We start from the raw sequence: 8,779 nt of genomic DNA on the forward strand, positions 1-8,779 counted from the left end.
GAACTTACAGATAACATTTCCTAATCCTGGAATCACGAACTTACAGGTAACATTTCCTAATCCTGGAATCACGACTTACAGGTAACCCTATGTTAATTATTGTTGTATGTTCGTGTTGTATGTTCTGGAGTTAGCAGGACCAAACTTGGCACGCGGGCTCGGGGAGACTCGTAGGATGATCAGGCCCACCGAGAGAGCGAGGAGGCCTTGGAAGTTTTTCAGATGCCCAGTGTCCACCAGGGGCCAAAGAAAGTGTCAACAAATGTGTGTAATGTATATAATCATTACAAAACTTTTAAGCATATATTAACTGCTATTTTAATCGCTCATGTATGTACGCTGATTCCAAAAACTATTCGGAAGGGGGAGGACTGTACCAATTTTTCTATGGATCCCATGATGACTCTCGACGACTCCGGGGTGTACTTATCTGTATGGCATAGCCCCTACCATGATAGGGTCTAAGAGGTTTTTAGGGTCATTAAACCCGAATCTGGAATCGGATTTTGTGTTGTTGGCTCCATAGGGACCCCGGGGGCGCTTTTTTAATACCCCAACTCACAAGCTGGCGGGACCAAATTTGGTACATGAGCTCAGGTAAGATGGGCAGATGTATCCATCCTCCTAGGATTTCTTTCGGATACGGACCTCTCTTGAGACAGCTATAGAAGTAACTGGGGGTAACATGGAAGCTTGATCGATACAAGGGGGCCTCTGTGAACCCACTAATATAAGTTAATTCGTTGAAATCTCAAAATTAAAAGTCATGTAGTTCACGAGTCTAGATCTGACTGAAGCCTTCTTTCTTGTGTTGTAATTCAGGTCGGGCGTGACCTATTGCTTAACGTGCCGAATTCGGGGATTCGTATCCCGTTGTGGTGACGGTTTGTTAACTTTATTTGTTGACCTGGCTTTATCGCATGATAACCTGCGTCCATTGATGAAGGCAACACTAACAGGAAGACACAACAAATATAATTTCCCACGACACACCGGCTTCACGAGTAATTGTGTCCGCCTTATCCCTGGTTTCTAGGGCGGTTTTTTGAGTAAAAAAAAAAAAAAGAGTAGTGGTCTACAGTCCCTTGAGGTTTACTCGCACGTGCCTTTAGTGGTAATGTTTCGAGTTCAAAAGAACCTTCAGATCACCGAGCGAGAAAATATGCAATGAGATCAGAATATATCGACTGTGTACCCAAACAAACGGTAACCATACTTAAACACAAGTACATAGGGTAAAGTGGGCATACAACGAATCAATATGATTGAAAACTATCAACACAACTAATTTTAAACTCTAACAAGTATGGTGTTAAAAACCTATTGCAGCGTCGGCGTGTAACCAGAAGACACCACAGCGGTGTAAAGCTTTATACTAGCTAAGGTGTACATTCTATTTCTCAAAAGAGAACAAAAGCTTTACTATCACTACAGTTATTTTTGTTCGTCGCTCGCATTCCATTGTGGTCATGTCCTTTCTTTAGAGTCCTCACTTTCCGGTCCACTGCACGGAGGACTTGATTCAACGTTCTTCTGCCCTTTGTGGTTTCTTTACTGCCTTTTTTTATTGTTCACGCACCGTGAATGTTCGGGTATGAAGACAGACAAGAAATGCCGTAGACGACATTTACAAATTCATACATAGAACTGAAAACTAGTAGAAATCGGGATTTTCACAAATGCGATAGATCACTTCAAACGCTTACAACCCGTTAAAAATAGAGAGAGGAGGAATGACATTTTACTTTTGAAAACTGATTATATACAAGACTGTATAGAACCAGGTGACATATGACGTACACTTAATTATAAAAATTTATAGTTGATATTATGGATTCCTGCTAGAACGTGTGTCACGTATTTTTTAGACTGGCAGAATTTCATGATCTATTCATTTCAAGTAATTGCTTATATTTATTATTAATGAATTGTAATGTGTATATTACTTAACGTGATCATGCTGTATTATCATGTTTGGTCATCCACCGTGAGACGGTGGATGACCAAACATGATAATACAGCGAGACGGTGGATGACCAAACATGATAATACAGCGAGACGGATGATGACCAAACATGATAATACAGCGAGACGGTGGATGACCAAACATGATAATACAGCGAGACGGTGGATGACCAAACATGATAATATAACAAGACGGTGGATGACCAAACATGATAATATAACAAGACGGTGGATGACCAAACATCATAATACAGCGAGACGGTGGATGACCAAACATGGTAATATAGCGAGACGGTGGATCAATTAGGTATTGTTTGAGTTTCGCGCAAAGCTACACGAGGGTTATCTGCGCTAGCCGTTCCTAATTTAGCAATGTAAGACTAGAGGGAAGGCAGCTAGTCATCACCACCAACCGCCAACTCTTGGGCTACTCTTTTCCCAACGAATATAAGATTGATAGTCACATTATAACGCCCCCACGGCCTAATCATCAGGCACGAATAAAGTAAGTCAAAAGTCTGGGGATGTAGTTGATAATAATCATAAAACAAAAAGCGTATAAAGAAAATGTAAACGGTCATGTTGTGAGCAACGGGTGTATATGCGTGAGAATTGTGGAGTTCGTATTAGTAACTTGAAACATCTGGAAATATCACCCACCCGGAAACTAAAATTAAGACACAATACATATACACCCACTGTTTACGTTCTTAGCGCACTGGTTTCGCACGTGCGATTGTTTTGATTGAAACAGTATAGATACAAATTGTTTACGTTCCGAGTGCGCTCGTTTCGCACGTGTGAGTATTTTGTACGTGGATAACCACGGCTGTCTCAGTTAGTTAAACTTCCTTTGATGTCCATATCAATGCATGTCTTCAAGTAAGAAAGTTTGGTTAATACTCTACAAAAAAACAGTTAAATGATAACTAGAATTAATGATATATTACATATGACAAGGCAACAATATCAATAGCAAATCAAACATCTAATGACCAGTTAGACGATCTGAAATGTAAGTAATGGTCATTCAGTCCACGCCCGTAAGGGAACCTCTGGTAGTAGTAGCTCTACAGTTCAAAATATTAGTATGATCACGAAAAGCAAGGTCTACCTGCTGTCGATCTTACACGTTTAATATGGAAAATGTTGAGAAGGTCTTGAGATATTCTCGACCACACCTCTAAAGAGCTGTTTCCAGAGCATCTTTTGGAAATATGGTGTGGGTATGAATAAGCATTGGTGGGTATTCAACCTTTATATCATGTGGAATGGTTGTAACACACTTTAGAGAGACTGCACAGCTCTATGTGCTGCCATGTGATGCTGTAGTTAGTCCTAGCTTCAGCCTACCTGATGATAACGGTCGCCCTCACATAGTTGCATGCACGTGTAGTGGTCAGCAGAGTCTTAGAAGAAGAGGATTTAATTCTTACAGAGCATGCATGGGTTAATTTTGGAAAATGCATCACATATTGCCAAATGACTACAGACACACCACCGCTATCATTACTGTGTTCCTTATAAGAAAATAGGGTTGTATCTAGCTTCAGAGTCTATACGAATGAGTATGCGTCCGTTATCTGGTTGCCGGACGAAATACGACTCATCTGTTCCAAATATCATTGACCCAATTTTTTTGGCACCACTGCAGGCGAGCTGTTTTGTGTCTTGTTATACAAGCAAACCCACTGAGAGTTTGGCATACACACTGGTCCTGTAATGTCTGCGGCTGAGGACATCTGATTCAGTCTTGGAGCAAGTTCCCTACAACTGCAGTCTGCAAGAGTATACAAATAGCAGTCGTTTGCTTGTGTTATGAATGGTGATCTGCCTTGTCCAGATGTCCAAATAATTGTATAAATGTTTTGAAAGTGATTCTACGTTCTGCCATTGACAGTGCGATAATTGCATGTAGCCAATTCACAACAGCATACTGTGATTGGCTGAATTTCATTTTTCCGAAAGCTCTTTTCATAAATATCCAAACATTTTTACATTATATAACAATAGTTATTCCTTGTCAAAACTGCAGTATTGCAAATTCCGATTATTCTTTAATTATTTTGTAGCCTTTTTTTATCGCCTAATTACATTTATATATGTATATTTTATTTCTTTATTTGTCTATTATTTTACTTTTTTTTTGTAAATATTTGTTTGTCGTATCCATAAGTATAGTTAGTTTACCCGTAAGCAGTTAAAAGGCCTAGCCAAACACAGTACGCAGATTTGTCTGTAAGCAGTCAACAGTACTTGGTATAATGACCTCACAACTCATCGTTATACTATGTACTTTATAATCTTCATCATTGACTATAATCCTAGCGAAACAGATATGAAACATTCAAGTTTCTTTAATGCTTGAATTTGTAGCTATACGAACAACGAGGGCACAGGATGTTAACACCACACACCTACAGTAATGTACCAATGCAACAAAACTCTTATGTACAAAAAAAAATATTGAGTCGAAACCTTCGTGAATAACTTGTCAATACACTATTTGCTCGTGTGTGTGTGCGCCTTATAACCTTTAACTTGGCAATGAGGTCGAATTTTTAAAAATGTTAAATATGATTATTTAGGTTCATGATTTTTAATAATCTCAGAAAAGCACGCTGTAGTGTAAAGACGTCATTAGTCCTAAAACCTTTTTTTCTTCGACCTCATTGCCAAGTTCAAGATTATAAGGCGCACACACACACACGAGCAAATAGTGTATTGACAAGTTATTCACGAAGGTTTCGACTCAATATTTTTGATCAAATAAACCAAAACAATAATATGCGTGAAAGCAAAATATATACTTCTGGTGAAACCGTAAATGAAAAAATAAAGAAACTGAACTATCAAAGTCCGTACATTTTATTTCTAACAATAATAATCATAATTTATTTTTACTTCATTTACTTTATTACAGTTAATATTGATACAATCTTCTCTAACAGTTCTTTCACTTTAAAGTAGTGCCGAATTTGTCTTCCGGGAGTTTTGTGAAAATACATCTTAGACAGACTGATAATACACGTTATCTTCCAAACAAAACGATCTCAGCCTCCATGGAAAGAAAGGTTACAGCAAAAGCTAATGGGGGTCAGAGGTTAGATGTGGATCCTAAAAACCTATATACAACTTACAAGGTTCTCGCTGGGACCTTAAATGATTTCATATTACCTAAATACTGTTTACTCTTATTAGACAGACCTTCAAAGCCCAATAATGAATAAATATAAACCAAAATGACAGAAAAAAACATTGCGACAGAAGGTCTGGGAAATATCCAAGTCCATCACACTTAACTTCTGCCAATTCCAAAGCATATCTTAAACAGACATACACATTCTCTTCTTAACAAAACTTTCTCAGCCTCCAGGGGAATGAGGAGTTACAGCAAAAGCTTATGAGGGTGTCAAAGGTTAAGGGTCGAAAACACTGCTAACAGCAGGATACCCAACTGACGATCACGATCTAAGTAAGAGTAGTCATTGATGTTTTTTGTGGTTTGCCTAACATTCATAATTAAGACTAATTATTATTAATCGATAGTTTGATTGGGCATTTTTACTAAGTCTACTAGTAAAAGTTATAACATAGTTACTGGTGGATCTTACAAACTCTAGACAAGGTTCTCGCTGGGACCTTAAGTTAAATGACTTCATTATTATCTAAATACTGTTTACTCTTATTACACAGTCCATACAAGCTCAATAATGAATAAATATAAATCAAACTGACAAAAAAAAAGACACTGTGACAGAAGGCCTGGAAATTATCCAAGAGTCCATTAGACTTGCTTCTGTCTATTCGGACTGCCGGTTAAAAACACAACACTTTATTTTTTATTATTGCTGTATTTTTTCAGCTGTTCTTGAAAGTTGTATGAAGATTGACACAAACCATTTCTAGGAATGAACATGGTTAATTGAAGTTAATAACTAACGGTTTCAGTTTAATTTTGTCTTGTAAAATTTTACTATAGGTAAACTGAAAAAAAATATTGCTTTTAAGTAAAAAAAATACCTAGTAAATGTTTATAAAAGGTATTTCTATAAAACAAACAGAAACTTTAGTAACAAAACAAAATCCATTATGATGAACCTTTTGTTGAATGGACGGTAACTGCCTGTTTGTAGAAACACAAGTGTAAAGGATGACATTTGAAAAGTCTTCCGCCTTTCGTCTATCATATTGATAAAACACTGGTTGAAAACCCATTGTCATAAAATTACGCGAAGTAACCCAAGCTGAAACAAATGATACTATAATAATAATAATAATCAAAATATTAAAACTTCACGGGAGGAAACACTATTCCGCTTGGAAATCAATGTAAATGCAATTCAATGTAATTTTAAAACTATTACGCAACTTATCATAAGTGATACCAATTCAAAACGAATAAGTTCCTAGTCGCTACGATATTAACCCTAATAAATAGATACATTCTTATGAAAGAAGTAACTTTAAATGAAAACTGAGAGATTATGTTTAGTATTAAGTCATCTATTAATTCATGTACAAGTACTCAATTTGTGCCAACAATTTCAATGTGTGGTAATAAATAAGACATTACTGCAGCACTCGAGTTGTATAAGGTTAACAAGGATAACTTCTGAAACTTACTCACAGATGTCAGTTGTGACAATCAGGTATTAGACAGCCAGAGTTTCGGTTTTAATTGTTTGTGTTTTATCTTTGTTAGCAATTTGAGCACTGGACATTAGTACAGATAAACGCTAAACAATGTTCAATCGTCTTCTTTACTCTCGTACACAGAGATAAATTAAACCAAAACGATATTTAAACACCAGTTGTTTTGTTAATCTTGGGTTCACTCATGCATGGTTGGACTTGTTGAATCTTAAGTTCTTTCAAACATTTGGGATCTGTTCACATTGGAACTGGTTCTGTTTGTTTGGAGAACAACAAAGTTCGACTAGAAATCGAACTGAACTGAGTCTACCATAAGAGGTTTTCTCGGTTCGTTTGTTAAAAGAACTGAGACTGTTTCGCTTGAAAAACCTTAACGTGGACACTGAAAGGTCTTATTGACAAAACACGGAAGTGAACCATGAAAACGAATTCCCATTTATTTCCATATGAACTCAGTCTCCTCCTTTAATATCATAATATACGTTCTGAGATTTATCAAAACTATAACATCCGCCAGGTGAATAATCTATTTCGAAATCATCTTCACAAACCCAAAAGGTTACACCAACGGAAAACTTGAATAAGCGTGTTTTATTTGATCTTCATCAGTAGGAATAAACAGGCATAAAAGTTGGTCAATTGAAACTATTCTCGCTGGCATAAGTAGCCCTGGCCTAATTTCGAAAAATTAGTATAACGCGTATACCTTGGTACTCAGTCTTTTTATTTGATCATGTGTGAATTCCCTTATATATGTGAAAATATAATGATGATAATAAAGTAGTTAAGTTAATCCCTTTATGTGCTCATATTTTTATATTGTACAATTTTCATGATACACCTGGGGACAATATTTTCATAAGTATTTGACAACTTTACTACTCTGAAATTCCGTTGATTTATTAAAAGTTTTTTTTTTTTGTCTACTCTTTACAAGCGGACTATATTGTATCAAAATGTAATTATTTTTCTTCTGAACCAGTAAAAACTACCAAACTTGAGTTTTCGGGACAATCAACAGCCTCGGGGTTAATTCATCTTCCCCGAATTTAAATTTTTTGCTAGACAACGAATACTTGTATCATGACGAAACAAAGGCTTTGAACGTAACGTTCGTGAGACACAGACGAACATGAAACACGCCGTGAGCGTGAAATGAAGAGGATTGCGTTCATAGTAAAATAAGTTGTATATAAACTATAAAAAAAAAACATGTAACTACTTGATGCGAGATAAGCTGTTAAAACGACATATTTGAATATTTCTTAATGAAAATTCACAATTAAGATAAACCCTTACAAGTTGCAAGGTCTGGCTTCAATCAAATAAGTAACAAAGTGCCCGAAATTTAAGGATTTAAAAAGTGAAGTACAAATTGTTTAACTTGGTGTAAAACACTATAGAAAATGAAGAACCAAATTTAAATATCTTGCCTGGCTCCCAGTAATAATCCCATGGCAAAGTCCACCACGGTCCATCGGTTACAGCCGTTTTCTCATAAGCACAGGTTAGGTGTGTTAAAAACACCTGCAGGAGTACCAGGCTAGAGAGTAGGAGATTTTGAGAGGTCATGGGTCAAAGCCTGTTGGTTTAAAGGTCATTCGAGCCTCGTTCACTCTTCACCTTCTGAGTTACACAGCATTATTATATGATACAACTTTTTTGAATTTATGAAACAGCTTGGAGAGCACGCGTACTTCAACAGCAACCGCCTGGTAGAAGGTTTGCATGAACTTCTATTGAAACGTAATGCCACTTCGTGATGATTAAATGTTTAACAGATGGCTTGAATGTTCTTTCGTGAAGCAGATGCCGATTCGCTGAAGCAGGACGGAGTTTCGACACCACGAAGAAAAGTCTTAACACAGTTGTAGGAGATTATCAGAGCACGTGCTACTAGCAGTAGTTATATGCTGCGGACATGCGAGAAAATGAAAGAACCACTTAGTCTATTCACAGTACGAGAAAAACTTCACACCGCACTCACGTGCTCTGCTAGATACCGCCGCCGCTACATTTGTTAAGGTGGTGGACGTTTAGCTTTTCCACCTCGCGTGGCATTGGATTGGCCGTTGATCAGTTGAACTTGTGACATGTCCCCAAAATTACAATATGTTCGTATTACTGATTTTTCGTTTGTTTTTTTTTTCTTTTCGTT

The sequence above is a fragment of the Limulus polyphemus genome, unplaced genomic scaffold (genome assembly GCF_000517525.1).
Source record: "Limulus polyphemus unplaced genomic scaffold, Limulus_polyphemus-2.1.2 Scaffold1407, whole genome shotgun sequence".
Lineage (NCBI taxonomy): Eukaryota > Metazoa > Arthropoda > Merostomata > Xiphosura > Limulidae > Limulus > Limulus polyphemus.